Here is a 27,317-nt window from a genome sequence, read left to right on the forward strand (position 1 = left end):
AAAAGTCGAACATTTTCATGAAGTATTTCGGATTCAAAAAAGTTGAAAATTTTCACGACAGGATTTCGGCGTTAAAAAAGTCGAACATTTTCATGAAGTATTTCGGATTCAAAAAAGTTGAAAATTTTCACGACAGGATTTCGGCGTTAAAAAAGTCGAACATTTTCATGAAGTATTTCAGATTCAAAAAAGTTGAATATTTTCATGAAAAGATTTCGGCTTCAAAAAAGTTTAAAATTTTAATGAAAAGATTTCGGATTCAAAAAAGTTGAAAATTTTCACGACACGAATTCGGCTTTAAAAAAGTCGAACATTTTCATGAAGTATTTCAGCTTCAAAAAAGTTGAAAATTTTCATGAAAAGATTTCGGCTTCAAAAAAGTTGAAAATTTTCATGAAAAGATTTCGGCGTTAAAAAAGTTGAACATTTTCATGAAGTATTTCAGATTCAAAAAAGTTGAAAATTTTCATGAAAAGATTTCGGCTTCAAAAAAGTTGAAAATTTTCATGAAAAGATTTCGGCTTCAAAAAATTTGAAAATTTTCATGAAAAGATTTCGGCTTCAAAAAAGTTGAAAATTTTCATGAAAAGATTTCAGATTCAAAAAAGTTGAAAATTTTCATGAAAAGATTTCGGCTTCAAAAAAGTTGAAAATTTTCATGAAAAGATTTCGGCTTCAAAAAATTTGAAAATTTTCATGAAAAGATTTCGGCTTCAAAAATGTTGAAAATTTTCACGACAGGATTTCGGCTTTAAAAAAGTCGAACATTTTCATGAAGTATTTCAGCTTCAAAAAAGTTGAAAATTTTCATGAAAAGATTTCGGCTTCAAAAAAGTTGAAAATTTTCATGAAAAGATTTCTGCTTCAAAAGAGTTGAAAATTTTCACGACAGGATTTCGACTTTAAAAAAGTCGAACATTTTCATGAAGTATTTCGGATTCAAAAAAGTTGAAAATTTTCACGACAGGATTTCGGCGTTAAAAAAGTCGAACATTTTCATGAAGTATTTCAGAATCAAAAAAGTTGAAAATTTTCATGAAAAGATTTCGGCTTCAAAAAAGTTGAAAATTTTAATGAAAAGATTTCGGCTTCAAAAAAGTCGAACATTTTCATGAAGTATTTCGGATTCAAAAAAGTTGAAAATTTTCACGACAGGAATTCGGCTTTAAAAAAGTCGAACATTTTCATGAAGTATTTCAGCTTCAAAAAAGTTGAAAATTTTCATGAAAAGATTTCGGCTTCAAAAAAGTTGAAAATTTTCACGACAGGATTTCGGCTTTAAAAAAGTCGAACATTTTCATGAAGTATTTCAGCTTCAAAAAAGTTGAAAATTTTCATGAAAAGATTTCGGCTTCAAAAAAGTTGAAAATTTTCATGAAAAGATTTCTGCTTCAAAAGAGTTGAAAATTTTCACGACAGGATTTCGACTTTAAAAAAGTCGAACATTTTCATGAAGTATTTCGGATTCAAAAAAGTTGAAAATTTTCACGACAGGATTTCGGCGTTAAAAAAGTCGAACATTTTCATGAAGTATTTCAGATTCAAAAAAGTTGAAAATTTTCATGAAAAGATTTCGGCTTCAAAAAAGTCGAACATTTTCATGAAGTATTTCGGATTCAAAAAAGTTGAAAATTTTCACGACAGGAATTCGGCTTTAAAAAAGTCGAACATTTTCATGAAGTATTTCAGCTTCAAAAAAGTTGAAAATTTTCATGAAAAGATTTCGGCTTCAAAAAAGTTGAAAATTTTCATGAAAAGATTTCGGCTTCAAAAGAGTTGAAAATTTTCATGAAAAGATTTCGGCTTCAAAAAAGTTGAAAATTTCCATGAAAAGATTTCGGCTTCAAAAAAGTTGAAAATTTTCAAGACAGGATTTCGACTTTAAAAAAGTCGAACATTTTCATGAAGTATTTCGGATTCAAAAAAGTTGAAAATTTTCACGACAGGATTTCGGCGTTAAAAAAGTCGAACATTTTCATGAAGTATTTCAGATTCAAAAAAGTTGAAAATTTTCATGAAAAGATTTCGGCTTCAAAAAAGTTGAAAATTTTAATGAAAAGATTTCGGCTTCAAAAAAGTCGAACATTTTCATGAAGTATTTCGGATTCAAAAAAGTTGAAAATTTTCACGACAGGAATTCGGCTTTAAAAAAGTCGAACATTTTCATGAAGTATTTCAGCTTCAAAAAAGTTGAAAATTTTCATGAAAAGATTTCGGCTTCAAAAAAGTTGAAAATTTTCATGAAAAGATTTCGGCTTCAAAAGAGTTGAAAATTTTCATGAAAAGATTTCGGCTTCAAAAAAGTTGAAAATTTCCATGAAAAGATTTCGGCTTCAAAAAAGTTGAAAATTTTCAAGACAGGATTTCGGCTTTAAAAAAGTCGAACATTTTCATGAAGTATTTCGGATTCAAAAAAGTTGAAAATTTTCACGACAGGATTTCGGCGTTAAAAAAGTCGAACATTTTCATGAAGTATTTCAGATTCAAAAAAGTTGAATATTTTCATGAAAAGATTTCGGCTTCAAAAAAGTTGAAAATTTTAATGAAAAGATTTCGGCTTCAAAAAAGTCGAACATTTTCATGAAGTATTTCGGATTCAAAAAAGTTGAAAATTTTCACGACAGGAATTCGGCTTTAAAAAAGTCGAACATTTTCATGAAGTATTTCAGCTTCAAAAAAGTTGAAAATTTTCATGAAAAGATTTCGGCTTCAAAAAAGTTGAAAATTTTCATGAAAAGATTTCAGCGTTAAAAAAGTCGAACATTTTCATGAAGTATTTCAGCTTCAAAAAAGTTGAAAATTTTCATGAAGTATTTCGGATTCAAAAAAGTTGAAAATTTTCACGACAGGATTTCGGCGTTAAAAAAGTTGAACATTTTCATGAAGTATTTCAGATTCAAAAAAGTTGAAAATTTTCATGAAAAGATTTCGGCTTCAAAAAAGTTAAAAATTTTCATGAAAAGATTTCGGCTTCAAAAAATTTGAAAATTTTCATGAAAAGATTTCGGCTTCAAAAAAGTTGAAAATTTTCACGACAGGATTTCGGCTTTAAAAAAGTCGAACATTTTCATGAAGTATTTCAGCTTCAAAAAAGTTGAAAATTTTCATGAAAAGATTTCGGCTTCAAAAAAGTTGAAAATTTTCATGAAAAGATTTCTGCTTCAAAAGAGTTGAAAATTTTCACGACAGGATTTCGACTTTAAAAAAGTCGAACATTTTCATGAAGTATTTCGGATTCAAAAAAGTTGAAAATTTTCACGACAGGATTTCGGCGTTAAAAAAGTCGAACATTTTCATGAAGTATTTCAGATTCAAAAAAGTTGAAAATTTTCATGAAAAGATTTCGGCTTCAAAAAAGTTGAAAATTTTAATGAAAAGATTTCGGCTTCAAAAAAGTCGAACATTTTCATGAAGTATTTCGGATTCAAAAAAGTTGAAAATTTTCACGACAGGAATTCGGCTTTAAAAAAGTCGAACATTTTCATGAAGTATTTCAGCTTCAAAAAAGTTGAAAATTTTCATGAAAAGATTTCGGCTTCAAAAAAGTTGAAAATTTTCACGACAGGAATTCGGCTTTAAAAAAGTCGAACATTTTCATGAAGTATTTCAGCTTCAAAAAAGTTGAAAATTTTCATGAAAAGATTTCGGCTTCAAAAAAGTTGAAAATTTTCAAGACAGGATTTCGGCTTTAAAAAAGTCGAACATTTTCATGAAGTATTTCGGATTCAAAAAAGTTGAAAATTTTCACGACAGGATTTCGGCTTTAAAAAAGTCGAACATTTTCATGAAGTATTTCAGCTTCAAAAAAGTTGAAAATTTTCATGAAAAGATTTCGGCTTCAAAAAAGTTGAAAATTTTCATGAAAAGATTTCGGCTTCAAAAGAGTTGAAAATTTTCACGACAGGATTTCGACTTTAAAAAAGTCGAACATTTTCATGAAGTATTTCGGATTCAAAAAAGTTGAAAATTTTCACGACAGGATTTCGGCTTTAAAAAAGTCGAACATTTTCATGAAGTATTTCAGCTTCAAAAAAGTTGAAAATTTTCATGAAAAGATTTCGGCTTCAAAAAAGTTGAAAATTTTCATGAAAAGATTTCGGCTTCAAAAGAGTTGAAAATTTTCACGACAGGATTTCGACTTTAAAAAAGTCGAACATTTTCATGAAGTATTTCGGATTCAAAAAAGTTGAAAATATTCACGACAGGATTTCGGCGTTAAAAAAGTCGAACATTTTCATGAAGTATTTCAGATTCAAAAAAGTTGAAAATTTTCATGAAAAGATTTCGGCTTCAAAAAAGTTGAAAATTTTCACGACAGGATTTCGGCTTTAAAAAAGTCTAACATTTTCATGAAGTATTTCAGCTTCAAAAAAGTTGAAAATTTTCATGAAAAGATTTCGGCTTCAAAAAAGTTGAAAATTTTAATGAAAAGATTTCGGCTTCAAAAGAGTTGAAAATTTTGACGACAGGATTTCTACTTTAAAAAAGTCGAACATTTTCATGAAGTATTTCAGCTTCAAAAAAGTTGAAAATTTTCATGAAGTATTTCGGATTAAAAAAAGTTGAAAATTTTCATGAAAAGATTTCGGCTTCAAAAGAGTTGAAAATTTTCATGACAGGATTTCGGCTTTAAAAAAGTCAAACATTTTCATGAAGTATTTCAGCTTCAAAAAAGTTGAAAATTTTCATGAAAAGATTTCGGCTTCAAAAAAGTTGAAAGTTTTCATGAAAAGATTACGGCTTCAAAAAAGTTGAAAATTTTCACGACAGGATTTCGGCTTTAAAAAAGTTGAACATTTTCATGAAGTATTTCGGATTCAAAAAAGTTGAAAATTTTCAAGACAGGATTTCGGCTTTAAAAAAGTCGAACATTTTCATGAAGTATTTCGGATTCAAAAAAGTTGAAAATATTCACGACAGGATTTCGGCGTTAAAAAAGTCGAACATTTTCATGAAGTATTTCAGATTCAAAAAAGTTGAAAATTTTCATGAAAAGATTTCGGCTTCAAAAAAGTTGAAAATTTTCACGACAGGATTTCGGCTTCAAAAAAGTTGAAAATTTTCATGAAGTATTTCGGATTCAAAAAAGTTGAAAATTTTCACGACAGGATTTCGGCGTTAAAAAAGTCGAACATTTTCATGAAGTATTTCAGATTCAAAAAAGTTGAAAATTTTCATGAAAAGATTTCGGCTTCAAAAAAGTTGAAAATTTTCATGAAAAGATTTCGGCTTCAAAAGAGTTGAAAATTTTCACGACAGGATTTCGACTTTAAAAAAGTCGAACATTTTCATGAAGTATTTCAGCTTCAAAAAAGTTGAAAATTTTCATGAAGTATTTCGGATTCAAAAAAGTTGAAAATTTTCACGACAGGATTTCGGCGTTAAAAAAGTTGAACATTTTCATGAAGTATTTCAGATTCAAAAAAGTTGAAAATTTTCATGAAAAGATTTTCGGCTTCAAAAAAGTTGAAAATTTTCATGAAAAGATTTCGGCTTCAAAAAAGTTGAAAATTTTCACGACAGGATTTCGGCTTTAAAAAAGTCGAACATTTTCATGAAGTATTTCAGCTTCAAAAAAGTTGAAAATTTTCATGAAGTATTTCGGATTCAAAAAAGTTGAAAATTTTCACGACAGGATTTCGGCGTTAAAAAAGTTGAACATTTTCATGAAGTATTTCAGATTCAAAAAAGTTGAAAATTTTCATGAAAAGATTTCGGCTTCAAAAAAGTTGAAAATTTTCATGAAAAGATTTCGGCTTCAAAAAATTTGAAAATTTTCATGAAAAGATTTCGGCTTCAAAAATGTTGAAAATTTTCACGACAGGATTTCGGCTTTAAAAAAGTCGAACATTTTCATGAAGTATTTCAGCTTCAAAAAAGTTGAAAATTTTCACGACAGGATTTCGGCGTTAAAAAAGTCGAACATTTTCATGAAGTATTTCAGATTCAAAAAAGTTGAAAATTTTCATGAAAAGATTTCGGCTTCAAAAAAGTTGAAAATTTTCACGACAGGATTTCGGCTTCAAAAAAGTTGAAAATTTTCATGAAGTATTTCGGATTCAAAAAAGTTGAAAATTTTCACGACAGGATTTCGGCGTTAAAAAAGTCGAACATTTTCATGAAGTATTTCAGATTCAAAAAAGTTGAAAATTTTCATGAAAAGATTTCGGCTTCAAAAAAGTTGAAAATTTTCATGAAAAGATTTCGGCTTCAAAAGAGTTGAAAATTTTCACGACAGGATTTCGACTTTAAAAAAGTCGAACATTTTCATGAAGTATTTCAGCTTCAAAAAAGTTGAAAATTTTCATGAAGTATTTCGGATTCAAAAAAGTTGAAAATTTTCACGACAGCATTTCGGCGTTAAAAAAGTTGAACATTTTCATGAAGTATTTCAGATTCAAAAAAGTTGAAAATTTTCATGAAAAGATTTTCGGCTTCAAAAAAGTTGAAAATTTTCATGAAAAGATTTCGGCTTCAAAAAAGTTGAAAATTTTCACGACAGGATTTCGGCTTTAAAAAAGTCGAACATTTTCATGAAGTATTTCAGCTTCAAAAAAGTTGAAAATTTTCATGAAGTATTTCGGATTCAAAAAAGTTGAAAATTTTCACGACAGGATTTCGGCGTTAAAAAAGTTGAACATTTTCATGAAGTATTTCAGATTCAAAAAAGTTGAAAATTTTCATGAAAAGATTTCGGCTTCAAAAAAGTTGAAAATTTTCATGAAAAGATTTCGGCTTCAAAAAATTTGAAAATTTTCATGAAAAGATTTCGGCTTCAAAAATGTTGAAAATTTTCACGACAGGATTTCGGCTTTAAAAAAGTCGAACATTTTCATGAAGTATTTCAGCTTCAAAAAAGTTGAAAATTTTCATGAAAAGATTTCGGCTTCAAAAAAGTTGAAAATTTTCATGAAAAGATTTCTGCTTCAAAAGAGTTGAAAATTTTCACGACAGGATTTCGACTTTAAAAAAGTCGAACATTTTCATGAAGTATTTCGGATTCAAAAAAGTTGAAAATTTTCACGACAGGATTTCGGCGTTAAAAAAGTCGAACATTTTCATGAAGTATTTCAGATTCAAAAAAGTTGAATATTTTCATGAAAAGATTTCGGCTTCAAAAAAGTTGAAAATTTTAATGAAAAGATTTCGGCTTCAAAAAAGTCGAACATTTTCATGAAGTATTTCGGATTCAAAAAAGTTGAAAATTTTCACGACAGGAATTCGGCTTTAAAAAAGTCGAACATTTTCATGAAGTATTTCAGCTTCAAAAAAGTTGAAAATTTTCATGAAAAGATTTCGGCTTCAAAAAAGTTGAAAATTTTCATGAAAAGATTTCGGCGTTAAAAAAGTTGAACATTTTCATGAAGTATTTCAGATTCAAAAAAGTTGAAAATTTTCATGAAAAGATTTCGGCTTCAAAAAAGTTGAAAATTTTCATGAAAAGATTTCGGCTTCAAAAAATTTGAAAATTTTCATGAAAAGATTTCGGCTTCAAAAAAGTTGAAAATTTTCATGAAAAGATTTCAGATTCAAAAAAGTTGAAAATTTTCATGAAAAGATTTCGGCTTCAAAAAAGTTGAAAATTTTCATGAAAAGATTTCGGCTTCAAAAAATTTGAAAATTTTCATGAAAAGATTTCGGCTTCAAAAATGTTGAAAATTTTCACGACAGGATTTCGGCTTTAAAAAAGTCGAACATTTTCATGAAGTATTTCAGCTTCAAAAAAGTTGAAAATTTTCATGAAAAGATTTCGGCTTCAAAAAAGTTGAAAATTTTCATGAAAAGATTTCTGCTTCAAAAGAGTTGAAAATTTTCACGACAGGATTTCGACTTTAAAAAAGTCGAACATTTTCATGAAGTATTTCGGATTCAAAAAAGTTGAAAATTTTCACGACAGGATTTCGGGGTTAAAAAAGTCGAACATTTTCATGAAGTATTTCAGATTCAAAAAAGTTGAAAATTTTCATGAAAAGATTTCGGCTTCAAAAAAGTTGAAAATTTTAATGAAAAGATTTCGGCTTCAAAAAAGTCGAACATTTTCATGAAGTATTTCGGATTCAAAAAAGTTGAAAATTTTCACGACAGGAATTCGGCTTTAAAAAATTCGAACATTTTCATGAAGTATTTCAGCTTCAAAAAAGTTGAAAATTTTCATGAAAAGATTTCGGCTTCAAAAAAGTTGAAAATTTTCATGAAAAGATTTCGGCGTTAAAAAAGTTGAACATTTTCATGAAGTATTTCAGATTCAAAAAAGTTGAAAATTTTCATGAAAAGATTTCGGCTTCAAAAAAGTTGAAAATTTTCATGAAAAGATTTCGGCTTCAAAAAATTTGAAAATTTTCATGAAAAGATTTCGGCTTCAAAAATGTTGAAAATTTTCACGACAGGATTTCGGCTTTAAAAAAGTCGAACATTTTCATGAAGTATTTCAGCTTCAAAAAAGTTGAAAATTTTCATGAAAAGATTTCGGCTTCAAAAAAGTTGAAAATTTTCATGAAAAGATTTTTGCTTCAAAAGAGTTGAAAATTTTCACGACAGGATTTCGACTTTAAAAAAGTCGAACATTTTCATGAAGTATTTCGGATTCAAAAAAGTTTAAAATTTTCACGACAGGATTTCGGCGTTAAAAAAGTCGAACATTTTCATGAAGTATTTCAGATTCAAAAAAGTTGAAAATTTTCATGAAAAGATTTCGGCTTCAAAAAAGTTGAAAATTTTAATGAAAAGATTTCGGCTTCAAAAAAGTCGAACATTTTCATGAAGTATTTCGGATTCAAAAAAGTTGAAAATTTTCACGACAGGAATTCGGCTTTAAAAAAGTCGAACATTTTCATGAAGTATTTCAGCTTCAAAAAAGTTGAAAATTTTCATGAAAAGATTTCGGCTTCAAAAAAGTTGAAAATTTTCATGAAAAGATTTCGGCTTCAAAAGAGTTGAAAATTTTCATGAAAAGATTTCGGCTTCAAAAAAGTTGAAAATTTCCATGAAAAGATTTCGGCTTCAAAAAAGTTGAAAATTTTCAAGACAGGATTTCGGCTTTAAAAAAGTCGAACATTTTCATGAAGTATTTCGGATTCAAAAAAGTTGAAAATTTTCACGACAGGATTTCGGCGTTAAAAAAGTCGAACATTTTCATGAAGTATTTCAGATTCAAAAAAGTTGAATATTTTCATGAAAAGATTTCGGCTTCAAAAAAGTTTAAAATTTTAATGAAAAGATTTCGGATTCAAAAAAGTTGAAAATTTTCACGACACGAATTCGGCTTTAAAAAAGTCGAACATTTTCATGAAGTATTTCAGCTTCAAAAAAGTTGAAAATTTTCATGAAAAGATTTCGGCTTCAAAAAAGTTGAAAATTTTCATGAAAAGATTTCGGCGTTAAAAAAGTTGAACATTTTCATGAAGTATTTCAGATTCAAAAAAGTTGAAAATTTTCATGAAAAGATTTCGGCTTCAAAAAAGTTGAAAATTTTCATGAAAAGATTTCGGCTTCAAAAAATTTGAAAATTTTCATGAAAAGATTTCGGCTTCAAAAAAGTTGAAAATTTTCATGAAAAGATTTCAGATTCAAAAAAGTTGAAAATTTTCATGAAAAGATTTCGGCTTCAAAAAAGTTGAAAATTTTCATGAAAAGATTTCGGCTTCAAAAAATTTGAAAATTTTCATGAAAAGATTTCGGCTTCAAAAATGTTGAAAATTTTCACGACAGGATTTCGGCTTTAAAAAAGTCGAACATTTTCATGAAGTATTTCAGCTTCAAAAAAGTTGAAAATTTTCATGAAAAGATTTCGGCTTCAAAAAAGTTGAAAATTTTCATGAAAAGATTTCTGCTTCAAAAGAGTTAAAAATTTTCACGACAGGATTTCGACTTTAAAAAAGTCGAACATTTTCATGAAGTATTTCGGATTCAAAAAAGTTGAAAATTTTCACGACAGGATTTCGGCGTTAAAAAAGTCGAACATTTTCATGAAGTATTTCAGAATCAAAAAAGTTGAAAATTTTCATGAAAAGATTTCGGCTTCAAAAAAGTTGAAAATTTTAATGAAAAGATTTCGGCTTCAAAAAAGTCGAACATTTTCATGAAGTATTTCGGATTCAAAAAAGTTGAAAATTTTCACGACAGGAATTCGGCTTTAAAAAAGTCGAACATTTTCATGAAGTATTTCAGCTTCAAAAAAGTTGAAAATTTTCATGAAAAGATTTCGGCTTCAAAAAAGTTGAAAATTTTCATGAAAAGATTTCGGCGTTAAAAAAGTTGAACATTTTCATGAAGTATTTCAGATTCAAAAAAGTTGAAAATTTTCATGAAAAGATTTCGGCTTCAAAAAAGTTGAAAATTTTCATGAAAAGATTTCGGCTTCAAAAAATTTGAAAATTTTCATGAAAAGATTTCGGCTTCAAAAATGTTGAAAATTTTCACGACAGGATTTCGGCTTTAAAAAAGTCGAACATTTTCATGAAGTATTTCAGCTTCAAAAAAGTTGAAAATTTTCATGAAAAGATTTCGGCTTCAAAAAAGTTGAAAATTTTCATGAAAAGATTTCTGCTTCAAAAGAGTTGAAAATTTTCACGACAGGATTTCGACTTTAAAAAAGTCGAACATTTTCATGAAGTATTTCGGATTCAAAAAAGTTGAAAATTTTCACGACAGGATTTCGGCGTTAAAAAAGTCGAACATTTTCATGAAGTATTTCAGATTCAAAAAAGTTGAAAATTTTCATGAAAAGATTTCGGCTTCAAAAAAGTCGAACATTTTCATGAAGTATTTCGGATTCAAAAAAGTTGAAAATTTTCACGACAGGAATTCGGCTTTAAAAAAGTCGAACATTTTCATGAAGTATTTCAGCTTCAAAAAAGTTGAAAATTTTCATGAAAAGATTTCGGCTTCAAAAAAGTTGAAAATTTTCATGAAAAGATTTCGGCTTCAAAAGAGTTGAAAATTTTCATGAAAAGATTTCGGCTTCAAAAAAGTTGAAAATTTCCATGAAAAGATTTCGGCTTCAAAAAAGTTGAAAATTTTCAAGACAGGATTTCGACTTTAAAAAAGTCGAACATTTTCATGAAGTATTTCGGATTCAAAAAAGTTGAAAATTTTCACGACAGGATTTCGGCGTTAAAAAAGTCGAACATTTTCATGAAGTATTTCAGATTCAAAAAAGTTGAAAATTTTCATGAAAAGATTTCGGCTTCAAAAAAGTTGAAAATTTTAATGAAAAGATTTCGGCTTCAAAAAAGTCGAACATTTTCATGAAGTATTTCGGATTCAAAAAAGTTGAAAATTTTCACGACAGGAATTCGGCTTTAAAAAAGTCGAACATTTTCATGAAGTATTTCAGCTTCAAAAAAGTTGAAAATTTTCATGAAAAGATTTCGGCTTCAAAAAAGTTGAAAATTTTCATGAAAAGATTTCGGCTTCAAAAGAGTTGAAAATTTTCATGAAAAGATTTCGGCTTCAAAAAAGTTGAAAATTTCCATGAAAAGATTTCGGCTTCAAAAAAGTTGAAAATTTTCAAGACAGGATTTCGGCTTTAAAAAAGTCGAACATTTTCATGAAGTATTTCGGATTCAAAAAAGTTGAAAATTTTCACGACAGGATTTCGGCGTTAAAAAAGTCGAACATTTTCATGAAGTATTTCAGATTCAAAAAAGTTGAATATTTTCATGAAAAGATTTCGGTTTCAAAAAAGTTGAAAATTTTAATGAAAAGATTTCGGCTTCAAAAAAGTCGAACATTTTCATGAAGTATTTCGGATTCAAAAAAGTTGAAAATTTTCACGACAGGAATTCGGCTTTAAAAAAGTCGAACATTTTCATGAAGTATTTCAGCTTCAAAAAAGTTGAAAATTTTCATGAAAAGATTTCGGCTTCAAAAAAGTTGAAAATTTTCATGAAAAGATTTCAGCGTTAAAAAAGTTGAACATTTTCATGAAGTATTTCAGATTCAAAAAAGTTGAAAATTTTCATGAAAAGATTTCGGCTTCAAAAAAGTTGAAAATTTTCATGAAAAGATTTCGGCTTCAAAAAATTTGAAAATTTTCATGAAAAGATTTCGGCTTCAAAAAATTTGAAAATTTTCATGAAAAGATTTCAGATTCAAAAAAGTTGAAAATTTTCATGAAAAGATTTCGGCTTCAAAAAAGTTGAAAATTTTCATGAAAAGATTTCGGCTTCAAAAAATTTGAAAATTTTCATGAAAAGATTTCGGCTTCAAAAATGTTGAAAATTTTCACGACAGGATTTCGGCTTTAAAAAAGTCGAACATTTTCATGAAGTATTTCAGCTTCAAAAAAGTTGAAAATTTTCATGAAAAGATTTCGGCTTCAAAAAAGTTGAAAATTTTCATGAAAAGATTTCTGCTTCAAAAGAGTTGAAAATTTTCACGACAGGATTTCGACTTTAAAAAAGTCGAACATTTTCATGAAGTATTTCGGATTCAAAAAAGTTGAAAATTTTCACGACAGGATTTCGGCGTTAAAAAAGTCGAACATTTTCATGAAGTATTTCAGATTCAAAAAAGTTGAAAATTTTCATGAAAAGATTTCGGCTTCAAAAAAGTTGAAAATTTTAATGAAAAGATTTCGGCTTCAAAAAAGTCGAACATTTTCATGAAGTATTTCGGATTCAAAAAAGTTGAAAATTTTCACGACAGGAATTCGGCTTTAAAAAAGTCGAACATTTTCATGAAGTATTTCAGCTTCAAAAAAGTTGAAAATTTTCATGAAAAGATTTCGGCTTCAAAAAAGTTGAAAATTTTCATGAAAAGATTTCGGCGTTAAAAAAGTTGAACATTTTCATGAAGTATTTCAGATTCAAAAAAGTTGAAAATTTTCATGAAAAGATTTCGGCTTCAAAAAAGTTGAAAATTTTCATGAAAAGATTTCGGCTTCAAAAAATTTGAAAATTTTCATGAAAAGATTTCGGCTTCAAAAATGTTGAAAATTTTCACGACAGGATTTCGGCTTTAAAAAAGTCGAACATTTTCATGAAGTATTTCAGCTTCAAAAAAGTTGAAAATTTTCATGAAAAGATTTCGGCTTCAAAAAAGTTGAAAATTTTCATGAAAAGATTTCTGCTTCAAAAGAGTTGAAAATTTTCACGACAGGATTTCGACTTTAAAAAAGTCAAACATTTTCATGAAGTATTTCAGCTTCAAAAAAGTTGAAAATTTTCATGAAAAGATTTCGGCTTCAAAAAAGTTGAAAGTTTTCATGAAAAGATTACGGCTTCACAAAAGTTGAAAATTTTCACGACAGGATTTCGGCTTTAAAAAAGTTGAACATTTTCATGAAGTATTTCGGATTCAAAAAAGTTGAAAATTTTCACGTCAGGATTTCGGCTTTAAAAAAGTCGAACATTTTCATGAAGTATTTCAGCTTCAAAAAAGTTGAAAATTTTCATGAAAAGATTTCGGCTTCAAAAAAGTTGAAAATTTTCATGAAAAGATTTCGGCTTCAAAAGAGTTGAAAATTTTCACGACAGGATTTCGACTTTAAAAAAGTCGAACATTTTCATGAAGTATTTCAGCTTCAAAAAAGTTGAAAATTTTCATGAAGTATTTCGGATTCAAAAAAGTTGAAAATTTTCATGAAAAGATTTCGGCTTCAAAAGAGTTGAACATTTTCATGACAGGATTTCGGCTTCAAAAAAGTCAAACATTTTCATGAAGTATTTCAGCTTCAAAAAAGTTGAAAATTTTCATGAAAAGATTTCGGCTTCAAAAAAGTTGAAAGTTTTCATGAAAAGATTACGGCTTCAAAAAAGTTGAAAATTTTCACGACAGGATTTCGGCTTTAAAAAAGTTGAACATTTTCATGAAGTATTTCGGATTCAAAAAAGTTGAAAATTTTCAAGACAGGATTTCGGCTTTAAAAAAGTCGAACATTTTCATGAAGTATTTCGGATTCAAAAAAGTTGAAAATTTTCATGACAGGATTTCGGCGTTAAAAAAGTTGAACATTTTCATGAAGTATTTCAGATTCAAAAAAGTTGAAAATTTTCATGAAAAGATTTCGGCTTCAAAAAAGTTGAAAATTTTCATGAAAAGATTTCGGCTTCAAAAAAGTTGAAAATTTTCATGAAAAGATTTCGGCTTCAAAAAAGTTGAAAATTTTCACGACAGGATTTCGGCTTTAAAAAAGTCGAACATTTTCATGAAGTATTTCAGCTTCAAAAAAGTTGAAAATTTTCATGAAGTATTTCGGATTCAAAAAAGTTGAAAATTTTCACGACAGGATTTCGGCGTTAAAAAAGTTGAACATTTTCATGAAGTATTTCAGATTCAAAAAAGTTGAAAATTTTCATGAAAAGATTTCGGCTTCAAAAAAGTTGAAAATTTTCATGAAAAGATTTCGGCTTCAAAAAATTTGAAAATTTTCATGAAAAGATTTCGGCTTCAAAAAAGTTGAAAATTTTCACGACAGGATTTCGGCTTTAAAAAAGTCGAACATTTTCATGAAGTATTTCAGCTTCAAAAAAGTTGAAAATTTTCATGAAGTATTTCGGATTCAAAAAAGTTGAAAATTTTCACGACAGGATTTCGGCGTTAAAAAAGTTGAACATTTTCATGAAGTATTTCAGATTCAAAAAAGTTGAAAATTTTCATGAAAAGATTTCGGCTTCAAAAAAGTTGAAAATTTTCATGAAAAGATTTCGGCTTCAAAAAATTTGAAAATTTTCATGAAAAGATTTCGGCTTCAAAAAAGTTGAAAATTTTCACGACAGGATTTCGGCTTTAAAAAAGTCGAACATTTTCATGAAGTATTTCAGCTTCAAAAAAGTTGAAAATTTTCATGAAGTATTTCGGATTCAAAAAAGTTGAAAATTTTCACGACAGGATTTCGGCGTTAAAAAAGTTGAACATTTTCATGAAGTATTTCAGATTCAAAAAAGTTGAAAATTTTCATGAAAAGATTTCGGCTTCAAAAAAGTTGAAAATTTTCATGAAAAGATTTCGGCTTCAAAAAATTTGAAAATTTTCATGAAAAGATTTCGGCTTCAAAAAAGTTGAAAATTTTCACGACAGGATTTCGGCTTTAAAAAAGTCGAACATTTTCATGAAGTATTTCAGCTTCAAAAAAGTTGAAAATTTTCATGAAGTATTTCGGATTCAAAAAAGTTGAAAATTTTCACGACAGGATTTCGGCGTTAAAAAAGTTGAACATTTTCATGAAGTATTTCAGATTCAAAAAAGTTGAAAATTTTCATGAAAAGATTTCGGCTTCAAAAAAGTTGAAAATTTTCATGAAAAGATTTCGGCTTCAAAAAATTTGAAAATTTTCATGAAAAGATTTCGGCTTCAAAAAAGTTGAAAATTTTCACGACAGGATTTCGGCTTTAAAAAAGTCGAACATTTTCATGAAGTATTTCAGCTTCAAAAAAGTTGAAAATTTTCATGAAGTATTTCGGATTCAAAAAAGTTGAAAATTTTCACGACAGGATTTCGGCGTTAAAAAAGTTGAACATTTTCATGAAGTATTTCAGATTCAAAAAAGTTGAAAATTTTCATGAAAAGATTTCGGCTTCAAAAAAGTTGAAAATTTTCATGAAAAGATTTCGGCTTCAAAAAATTTGAAAATTTTCATAAAAAGATTTCGGCTTCAAAAAAGTTGAAAATTTTCACGACAGGATTTCGGCTTTAAAAAAGTCGAACATTTTCATGAAGTATTTCAGCTTCAAAAAAGTTGAAAATTTTCATGAAAAGATTTCGGCTTCAAAAAAGTTGAAAATTTTCATGAAAAGATTTCTGCTTCAAAAGAGTTGAAAATTTTCACGACAGGATTTCGACTTTAAAAAAGTCGAACATTTTCATGAAATATTTCGGATTCAAAAAAGTTGAAAATTTTCACGACCGGATTTCGGCGTTAAAAAAGTCGAACATTTTCATGAAGTATTTCAGATTCAAAAAAGTTGAAAATTTTCATGAAAAGATTTCGGCTTCAAAAAAGTTGAAAATTTTAATGAAAAGATTTCGGCTTCAAAAAAGTCGAACATTTTCATGAAGTATTTCGGATTCAAAAAAGTTGAAAATTTTCACGACAGGATTTCGGCTTTAGAAAAGTCAAACATTTTCATGAAGTATTTCAGCTTCAAAAAAGTTGAAAATTTTCATTAAAAGATTTCGGCTTCAAAAAAGTTGAAAGTTTTCATGAAAAGATTACGGCTTCAAAAAAGTTGAAAATTTTCACGACAGGATTTCGGCTTTAAAAAAGTTGAACATTTTCATGAAGTATTTCGGATTCAAAAAAGTTGAAAATTTTCACGACAGGATTTCGGCTTTAAAAAAGTCGAACATTTTCATGAAGTATTTCAGCTTCAAAAAAGTCGAAAATTTTCATGAAAAGATTTCGGCTTCAAAAAAGTTGAAAATTTTCATGAAAAGATTTCGGCTTCAAAAGAGTTGAAAATTTTCACGACAGGATTTCGACTTTAAAAAAGTCGAACATTTTCATGAAGTATTTCAGCTTCAAAAAAGTTGAAAATTTTCATGAAGTATTTCGGAATCAAAAAAGTTGAAAATTTTCATGAAGTATTTCGGATTCAAAAAAGTTGAAAATTTTCATGACAGGATTTCGGCGTTAAAAAAGTTGAACATTTTCATGAAGTATTTCAGATTCAAAAAAGTTGAAAATTTTCATGAAAAGATTTCGGCTTCAAAAAAGTTGAAAATTTTCATGAAAAGATTTCGGCTTCAAAAAAGTTGAAAATTTTCATGAAAAGATTTCGGCTTCAAAAAAGTTGAAAATTTTCACGACAGGATTTCGGCTTTAAAAAAGTCGAACATTTTCATGAAGTATTTCAGCTTCAAAAAAGTTGAAAATTTTCATGAAGTATTTCGGATTCAAAAAAGTTGAAAATTTTCACGACAGGATTTCGGCGTTAAAAAAGTTGAACATTTTCATGAAGTATTTCAGATTCAAAAAAGTTGAAAATTTTCATGAAAAGATTTCGGCTTCAAAAAAGTTGAAAATTTTCATGAAAAGATTTCGGCTTCAAAAAATTTGAAAATTTTCATGAAAAGATTTCGGCTTCAAAAAAGTTGAAAATTTTCACGACAGGATTTCGGCTTTAAAAAAGTCGAACATTTTCATGAAAAGATTTCTGCTTCAAAAGAGTTGAAAATTTTCACGACAGGATTTCGACTTTAAAAAAGTCGAACATTTTCATGAAGTATTTCGGATTCAAAAAAGTTGAAAATTTTCACGACAGGATTTCGGCGTTAAAAAAGTCGAACATTTTCATGAAGTATTTCGGATTCAAAAAAGTTGAAAATTTTCACGACAGGATTTCGGCTTTAAAAAAGTCGAACATTTTCATGAAGTATTTCAGCTTCAAAAAAGTTGAAAATTTTCATGAAAAGATTTCGGCTTCAAAAAAGTTGAAAATTTTCATGAAAAGATTTCGGCTTCAAAAAAGTTGAAAATTTTCATGAAAAGATTTCTGCTTCAAAAGAGTTGAAAATTTTCACGACAGGATTTCGACTTTAAAAAAGTCGAACATTTTCATGAAATATTTCGGATTCAAAAAAGTTGAAAATTTTCACGACCGGATTTCGGCGTTAAAAAAGTCGAACATTTTCATGAAGTATTTCAGATTCAAAAAAGTTGAAAATTTTCATGAAAAGATTTCGGCTTCAAAAAAGTTGAAAATTTTAATGAAAAGATTTCGGCTTCAAAAAAGTCGAACATTTTCATGAAGTATTTCAGATTCAAAAAAGTTGAAAATTTTCATGAAAAGATTTCGGCTTCAAAAGAGTTGAACATTTTCATGACAGGATTTCGGCTTCAAAAAAGTCAAACATTTTCATGAAGTATTTCAGCTTCAAAAAAGTTGAAAATTTTCATGAAAAGATTTCGGCTTCAAAAAAGTTGAAAGTTTTCATGAAAAGATTACGGCTTCAAAAAAGTTGAAAATTTTCACGACAGGATTTCGGCTTTAAAAAAGTTGAACATTTTCATGAAGTATTTCGGATTCAAAAAAGTTGAAAATTTTCAAGACAGGATTTCGGCTTTAAAAAAGTCGAACATTTTCATGAAGTATTTCGGATTCAAAAAAGTTGAAAATTTTCATGACAGGATTTCGGCGTTAAAAAAGTTGAACATTTTCATGAAGTATTTCAGATTCAAAAAAGTTGAAAATTTTCATGAAAAGATTTCGGCTTCAAAAAAGTTGAAAATTTTCATGAAAAGATTTCGGCTTCAAAAAAGTTGAAAATTTTCACGACAGGATTTCGGCTTTAAAAAAGTCGAACATTTTCATGAAGTATTTCAGCTTCAAAAAAGTTGAAAATTTTCATGAAGTATTTCGGATTCAAAAAAGTTGAAAATTTTCACGACAGGATTTCGGCGTTAAAAAAGTTGAACATTTTCATGAAGTATTTCAGATTCAAAAAAGTTGAAAATTTTCATGAAAAGATTTCGGCTTCAAAAAAGTTGAAAATTTTCATGAAAAGATTTCGGCTTCAAAAAATTTGAAAATTTTCATGAAAAGATTTCGGCTTCAAAAAAGTTGAAAATTTTCACGACAGGATTTCGGCTTTAAAAAAGTCGAACATTTTCATGAAGTATTTCGGATTCAAAAAAGTTGAAAATTTTCATGACAGGATTTCGGCGTTAAAAAAGTTGAACATTTTCATGAAGTATTTCAGATTCAAAAAAGTTGAAAATTTTCATGAAAAGATTTCGGCTTCAAAAAAGTTGAAAATTTTCATGAAAAGATTTCGGCTTCAAAAAAGTTGAAAATTTTCACGACAGGATTTCGGCTTTAAAAAAGTCGAACATTTTCATGAAGTGTTTCAGCTTCAAAAAAGTTGAAAATTTTCATGAAGTATTTCGGATTCAAAAAAGTTGAAAATTTTCACGACAGGATTTCGGCGTTAAAAAAGTTGAACATTTTCATGAAGTATTTCAGATTCAAAAAAGTTGAAAATTTTCATGAAAAGATTTCGGCTTCAAAAAAGTTGAAAATTTTCATGAAAAGATTTCGGCTTCAAAAAATTTGAAAATTTTCATGAAAAGATTTCGGCTTCAAAAAAGTTGAAAATTTTCACGACAGGATTTCGGCTTTAAAAAAGTCGAACATTTTCATGAAGTATTTCAGCTTCAAAAAAGTTGAAAATTTTCATGAAGTATTTCGGATTCAAAAAAGTTGAAAATTTTCACGACAGGATTTCGGCGTTAAAAAAGTTGAACATTTTCATGAAGTATTTCAGATTCAAAAAAGTTGAAAATTTTCATGAAAAGATTTCGGCTTCAAAAAAGTTGAAAATTTTCATGAAAAGATTTCGGCTTCAAAAAATTTGAAAATTTTCATGAAAAGATTTCGGCTTCAAAAAAGTTGAAAATTTTCACGACAGGATTTCGGCTTTAAAAAAGTCGAACATTTTCATGAAGTATTTCAGCTTCAAAAAAGTTGAAAATTTTCATGAAGTATTTCGGATTCAAAAAAGTTGAAAATTTTCACGACAGGATTTCGGCGTTAAAAAAGTTGAACATTTTCATGAAGTATTTCAGATTCAAAAAAGTTGAAAATTTTCATGAAAAGATTTCGGCTTCAAAAAAGTTGAAAATTTTCATGAAAAGATTTCGGCTTCAAAAAATTTGAAAATTTTCATGAAAAGATTTCGGCTTCAAAAAAGTTGAAAATTTTCACGACAGGATTTCGGCTTTAAAAAAGTCGAACATTTTCATGAAGTATTTCAGCTTCAAAAAAGTTGAAAATTTTCATGAAGTATTTCGGATTCAAAAAAGTTGAAAATTTTCACGACAGGATTTCGGCGTTAAAAAAGTTGAACATTTTCATGAAGTATTTCAGATTCAAAAAAGTTGAAAATTTTCATGAAAAGATTTCGGCTTCAAAAAAGTTGAAAATTTTCATGAAAAGATTTCGGCTTCAAAAAATTTGAAAATTTTCATGAAAAGATTTCGGCTTCAAAAAAGTTGAAAATTTTCACGACAGGATTTCGGCTTTAAAAAAGTCGAACATTTTCATGAAGTATTTCAGCTTCAAAAAAGTTGAAAATTTTCATGAAGTATTTCGGATTCAAAAAAGTTGAAAATTTTCACGACAGGATTTCGGCGTTAAAAAAGTTGAACATTTTCATGAAGTATTTCAGATTCAAAAAAGTTGAAAATTTTCATGAAAAGATTTCGGCTTCAAAAAAGTTGAAAATTTTCATGAAAAGATTTCGGCTTCAAAAAATTTGAAAATTTTCATAAAAAGATTTCGGCTTCAAAAAAGTTGAAAATTTTCACGACAGGATTTCGGCTTTAAAAAAGTCGAACATTTTCATGAAGTATTTCAGCTTCAAAAAAGTTGAAAATTTTCATGAAAAGATTTCGGCTTCAAAAAAGTTGAAAATTTTCATGAAAAGATTTCTGCTTCAAAAGAGTTGAAAATTTTCACGACAGGATTTCGACTTTAAAAAAGTCGAACATTTTCATGAAATATTTCGGATTCAAAAAAGTTGAAAATTTTCACGACCGGATTTCGGCGTTAAAAAAGTCGAACATTTTCATGAAGTATTTCAGATTCAAAAAAGTTGAAAATTTTCATGAAAAGATTTCGGCTTCAAAAAAGTTGAAAATTTTAATGAAAAGATTTCGGCTTCAAAAAAGTCGAACATTTTCATGAAGTATTTCGGATTCAAAAAAGTTGAAAATTTTCACGACAGGATTTCGGCTTTAGAAAAGTCAAACATTTTCATGAAGTATTTCAGCTTCAAAAAAGTTGAAAATTTTCATTAAAAGATTTCGGCTTCAAAAAAGTTGAAAGTTTTCATGAAAAGATTACGGCTTCAAAAAAGTTGAAAATTTTCACGACAGGATTTCGGCTTTAAAAAAGTTGAACATTTTCATGAAGTATTTCGGATTCAAAAAAGTTGAAAATTTTCACGACAGGATTTCGGCTTTAAAAAAGTCGAACATTTTCATGAAGTATTTCAGCTTCAAAAAAGTCGAAAATTTTCATGAAAAGATTTCGGCTTCAAAAAAGTTGAAAATTTTCATGAAAAGATTTCGGCTTCAAAAGAGTTGAAAATTTTCACGACAGGATTTCGACTTTAAAAAAGTCGAACATTTTCATGAAGTATTTCAGCTTCAAAAAAGTTGAAAATTTTCATGAAGTATTTCGGAATCAAAAAAGTTGAAAATTTTCATGAAGTATTTCGGATTCAAAAAAGTTGAAAATTTTCATGACAGGATTTCGGCGTTAAAAAAGTTGAACATTTTCATGAAGTATTTCAGATTCAAAAAAGTTGAAAATTTTCATGAAAAGATTTCGGCTTCAAAAAAGTTGAAAATTTTCATGAAAAGATTTCGGCTTCAAAAAAGTTGAAAATTTTCATGAAAAGATTTCGGCTTCAAAAAAGTTGAAAATTTTCACGACAGGATTTCGGCTTTAAAAAAGTCGAACATTTTCATGAAGTATTTCAGCTTCAAAAAAGTTGAAAATTTTCATGAAGTATTTCGGATTCAAAAAAGTTGAAAATTTTCACGACAGGATTTCGGCGTTAAAAAAGTTGAACATTTTCATGAAGTATTTCAGATTCAAAAAAGTTGAAAATTTTCATGAAAAGATTTCGGCTTCAAAAAAGTTGAAAATTTTCATGAAAAGATTTCGGCTTCAAAAAATTTGAAAATTTTCATGAAAAGATTTCGGCTTCAAAAAAGTTGAAAATTTTCACGACAGGATTTCGGCTTTAAAAAAGTCGAACATTTTCATGAAGTATTTCAGCTTCAAAAAAGTTGAAAATTTTCATGAAAAGATTTCGGCTTCAAAAAAGTTGAAAATTTTCATGAAAAGATTTCTGCTTCAAAAGAGTTGAAAATTTTCACGACAGGATTTCGACTTTAAAAAAGTCGAACATTTTCATGAAATATTTCGGATTCAAAAAAGTTGAAAATTTTCACGACCGGATTTCGGCGTTAAAAAAGTCGAACATTTTCATGAAGTATTTCAGATTCAAAAAAGTTGAAAATTTTCATGAAAAGATTTCGGCTTCAAAAAAGTTGAAAATTTTAATGAAAAGATTTCGGCTTCAAAAAAGTCGAACATTTTCATGAAGTATTTCAGATTCAAAAAAGTTGAAAATTTTCATGAAAAGATTTCGGCTTCAAAAGAGTTGAACATTTTCATGACAGGATTTCGGCTTCAAAAAAGTCAAACATTTTCATGAAGTATTTCAGCTTCAAAAAAGTTGAAAATTTTCATGAAAAGATTTCGGCTTCAAAAAAGTTGAAAGTTTTCATGAAAAGATTACGGCTTCAAAAAAGTTGAAAATTTTCACGACAGGATTTCGGCTTTAAAAAAGTTGAACATTTTCATGAAGTATTTCGGATTCAAAAAAGTTGAAAATTTTCAAGACAGGATTTCGGCTTTAAAAAAGTCGAACATTTTCATGAAGTATTTCGGATTCAAAAAAGTTGAAAATTTTCATGACAGGATTTCGGCGTTAAAAAAGTTGAACATTTTCATGAAGTATTTCAGATTCAAAAAAGTTGAAAATTTTCATGAAAAGATTTCGGCTTCAAAAAAGTTGAAAATTTTCATGAAAAGATTTCGGCTTCAAAAAAGTTGAAAATTTTCACGACAGGATTTCGGCTTTAAAAAAGTCGAACATTTTCATGAAGTATTTCAGCTTCAAAAAAGTTGAAAATTTTCATGAAGTATTTCGGATTCAAAAAAGTTGAAAATTTTCACGACAGGATTTCGGCGTTAAAAAAGTTGAACATTTTCATGAAGTATTTCAGATTCAAAAAAGTTGAAAATTTTCATGAAAAGATTTCGGCTTCAAAAAAGTTGAAAATTTTCATGAAAAGATTTCGGCTTCAAAAAATTTGAAAATTTTCATGAAAAGATTTCGGCTTCAAAAAAGTTGAAAATTTTCACGACAGGATTTCGGCTTTAAAAAAGTCGAACATTTTCATGAAGTATTTCAGCTTCAAAAAAGTTGAAAATTTTCATGAAGTATTTCGGATTCAAAAAAGTTGAAAATTTTCACGACAGGATTTCGGCGTTAAAAAAGTTGAACATTTTCATGAAGTATTTCAGATTCAAAAAAGTTGAAAATTTTCATGAAAAGATTTCGGCTTCAAAAAAGTTGAAAATTTTCATGAAAAGATTTCGGCTTCAAAAAATTTGAAAATTTTCATGAAAAGATTTCGGCTTCAAAAAAGTTGAAAATTTTCACGACAGGATTTCGGCTTTAAAAAAGTCGAACATTTTCATGAAGTATTTCAGCTTCAAAAAAGTTGAAAATTTTCATGAAGTATTTCGGATTCAAAAAAGTTGAAAATTTTCACGACAGGATTTCGGCGTTAAAAAAGTTGAACATTTTCATGAAGTATTTCAGATTCAAAAAAGTTGAAAATTTTCATGAAAAGATTTCGGCTTCAAAAAAGTTGAAAATTTTCATGAAAAGATTTCGGCTTCAAAAAATTTGAAAATTTTCATGAAAAGATTTCGGCTTCAAAAAAGTTGAAAATTTTCACGACAGGATTTCGGCTTTAAAAAAGTCGAACATTTTCATGAAGTATTTCAGCTTCAAAAAAGTTGAAAATTTTCATGAAGTATTTCGGATTCAAAAAAGTTGAAAATTTTCACGACAGGATTTCGGCGTTAAAAAAGTTGAACATTTTCATGAAGTATTTCAGATTCAAAAAAGTTGAAAATTTTCATGAAAAGATTTCGGCTTCAAAAAAGTTGAAAATTTTCATGAAAAGATTTCGGCTTCAAAAAATTTGAAAATTTTCATGAAAAGATTTCGGCTTCAAAAAAGTTGAAAATTTTCACGACAGGATTTCGGCTTTAAAAAAGTCGAACATTTTCATGAAGTATTTCAGCTTCAAAAAAGTTGAAAATTTTCACGACAGGATTTCGGCGTTAAAAAAGTTGAACATTTTCATGAAGTATTTCAGATTCAAAAAAGTTGAAAATTTTCATGAAAAGATTTCGGCTTCAAAAAAGTTGAAAATTTTCATGAAAAGATTTCGGCTTCAAAAAATTTGAAAATTTTCATAAAAAGATTTCGGCTTCAAAAAAGTTGAAAATTTTCACGACAGGATTTCGGCTTTAAAAAAGTCGAACATTTTCATGAAGTATTTCAGCTTCAAAAAAGTTGAAAATTTTCATGAAAAGATTTCGGCTTCAAAAAAGTTGAAAATTTTCATGAAAAGATTTCTGCTTCAAAAGAGTTGAAAATTTTCACGACAGGATTTCGACTTTAAAAAAGTCGAACATTTTCATGAAATATTTCGGATTCAAAAAAGTTGAAAATTTTCACGACCGGATTTCGGCGTTAAAAAAGTCGAACATTTTCATGAAGTATTTCAGATTCAAAAAAGTTGAAAATTTTCATGAAAAGATTTCGGCTTCAAAAAAGTTGAAAATTTTAATGAAAAGATTTCGGCTTCAAAAAAGTCGAACATTTTCATGAAGTATTTCGGATTCAAAAAAGTTGAAAATTTTCACGACAGGATTTCGGCTTTAGAAAAGTCAAACATTTTCATGAAGTATTTCAGCTTCAAAAAAGTTGAAAATTTTCATTAAAAGATTTCGGCTTCAAAAAAGTTGAAAGTTTTCATGAAAAGATTACGGCTTCAAAAAAGTTGAAAATTTTCACGACAGGATTTCGGCTTTAAAAAAGTTGAACATTTTCATGAAGTATTTCGGATTCAAAAAAGTTGAAAATTTTCACGACAGGATTTCGGCTTTAAAAAAGTCGAACATTTTCATGAAGTATTTCAGCTTCAAAAAAGTCGAAAATTTTCATGAAAAGATTTCGGCTTCAAAAAAGTTGAAAATTTTCATGAAAAGATTTCGGCTTCAAAAGAGTTGAAAATTTTCACGACAGGATTTCGACTTTAAAAAAGTCGAACATTTTCATGAAGTATTTCAGCTTCAAAAAAGTTGAAAATTTTCATGAAGTATTTCGGAATCAAAAAAGTTGAAAATTTTCATGAAGTATTTCGGATTCAAAAAAGTTGAAAATTTTCATGACAGGATTTCGGCGTTAAAAAAGTTGAACATTTTCATGAAGTATTTCAGATTCAAAAAAGTTGAAAATTTTCATGAAAAGATTTCGGCTTCAAAAAAGTTGAAAATTTTCATGAAAAGATTTCGGCTTCAAAAAAGTTGAAAATTTTCATGAAAAGATTTCGGCTTCAAAAAAGTTGAAAATTTTCACGACAGGATTTCGGCTTTAAAAAAGTCGAACATTTTCATGAAGTATTTCAGCTTCAAAAAAGTTGAAAATTTTCATGAAGTATTTCGGATTCAAAAAAGTTGAAAATTTTCACGACAGGATTTCGGCGTTAAAAAAGTTGAACATTTTCATGAAGTATTTCAGATTCAAAAAAGTTGAAAATTTTCATGAAAAGATTTCGGCTTCAAAAAAGTTGAAAATTTTCATGAAAAGATTTCGGCTTCAAAAAATTTGAAAATTTTCATGAAAAGATTTCGGCTTCAAAAAAGTTGAAAATTTTCACGACAGGATTTCGGCTTTAAAAAAGTCGAACATTTTCATGAAGTATTTCAGCTTCAAAAAAGTTGAAAATTTTCATGAAAAGATTTCGGCTTCAAAAAAGTTGAAAATTTTCATGAAAAGATTTCTGCTTCAAAAGAGTTGAAAATTTTCACGACAGGATTTCGACTTTAAAAAAGTCGAACATTTTCATGAAATATTTCGGATTCAAAAAAGTTGAAAATTTTCACGACCGGATTTCGGCGTTAAAAAAGTCGAACATTTTCATGAAGTATTTCAGATTCAAAAAAGTTGAAAATTTTCATGAAAAGATTTCGGCTTCAAAAAAGTTGAAAATTTTAATGAAAAGATTTCGGCTTCAAAAAAGTCGAACATTTTCATGAAGTATTTCGGATTCAAAAAAGTTGAAAATTTTCACGACAGGATTTCGGCTTTAGAAAAGTCAAACATTTTCATGAAGTATTTCAGCTTCAAAAAAGTTGAAAATTTTCATGAAAAGATTTCGGCTTCAAAAAAGTTGAAAGTTTTCATGAAAAGATTACGGCTTCAAAAAAGTTGAAAATTTTCACGACAGGATTTCGGCTTTAAAAAAGTTGAACATTTTCATGAAGTATTTCGGATTCAAAAAAGTTGAAAATTTTCACGACAGGATTTCGGCTTTAAAAAAGTCGAACATTTTCATGAAGTATTTCAGCTTCAAAAAAGTCGAAAATTTTCATGAAAAGATTTCGGCTTCAAAAAAGTTGAAAATTTTCATGAAAAGATTTCGGCTTCAAAAGAGTTGAAAATTTTCACGACAGGATTTCGACTTTAAAAAAGTCGAACATTTTCATGAAGTATTTCAGCTTCAAAAAAGTTGAAAATTTTCATGAAGTATTTCGGAATCAAAAAAGTTGAAAATTTTCATGAAGTATTTCGGATTCAAAAAAGTTGAAAATTTTCATGACAGGATTTCGGCGTTAAAAAAGTTGAACATTTTCATGAAGTATTTCAGATTCAAAAAAGTTGAAAATTTTCATGAAAAGATTTCGGCTTCAAAAAAGTTGAAAATTTTCATTAAAAGATTTCGGCTTCAAAAAAGTTGAAAATTTTCACGACAGGATTTCGGCTTTAAAAAAGTCGAACATTTTCATGAAGTATTTCAGCTTCAAAAAAGTTGAAAATTTTCATGAAGTATTTCGGATTCAAAAAAGTTGAAAATTTTCACGACAGGATTTCGGCGTTAAAAAAGTTGAACATTTTCATGAAGTATTTCAGATTCAAAAAAGTTGAAAATTTTCATGAAAAGATTTCGGCTTCAAAAAAGTTGAAAATTTTCATGAAAAGATTTCGGCTTCAAAAAATTTGAAAATTTTCATGAAAAGATTTCGGCTTCAAAAAAGTTGAAAATTTTCACGACAGGATTTCGGCTTTAAAAAAGTCGAACATTTTCATGAAGTATTTCAGCTTCAAAAAAGTTGAAAATTTTCATGAAGTATTTCGGATTCAAAAAAGTTGAAAATTTTCACGACAGGATTTCGGCGTTAAAAAAGTTGAACATTTTCATGAAGTATTTCAGATTCAAAAAAGTTGAAAATTTTCATGAAAAGATTTCGGCTTCAAAAAAGTTGAAAATTTTCATGAAAAGATTTCGGCTTCAAAAAATTTGAAAATTTTCATGAAAAGATTTCGGATTCAAAAAAGTTGAAAATTTTCACGACAGGATTTCGTCTTTAAAAAAGTCGAACATTTTCATGAAGTATTTCAGCTTCAAAAAAGTTGAAAATTTTCATGAAAAGATTTCGGCTTCAAAAAAGTTGAAAATTTTCATGAAAAGATTTCTGCTTCAAAAGAGTTGAAAA

The sequence above is a fragment of the Labrus mixtus genome, chromosome 19, assembly GCF_963584025.1.
Source record: "Labrus mixtus chromosome 19, fLabMix1.1, whole genome shotgun sequence".
Classification (NCBI taxonomy): domain Eukaryota; kingdom Metazoa; phylum Chordata; class Actinopteri; order Labriformes; family Labridae; genus Labrus; species Labrus mixtus.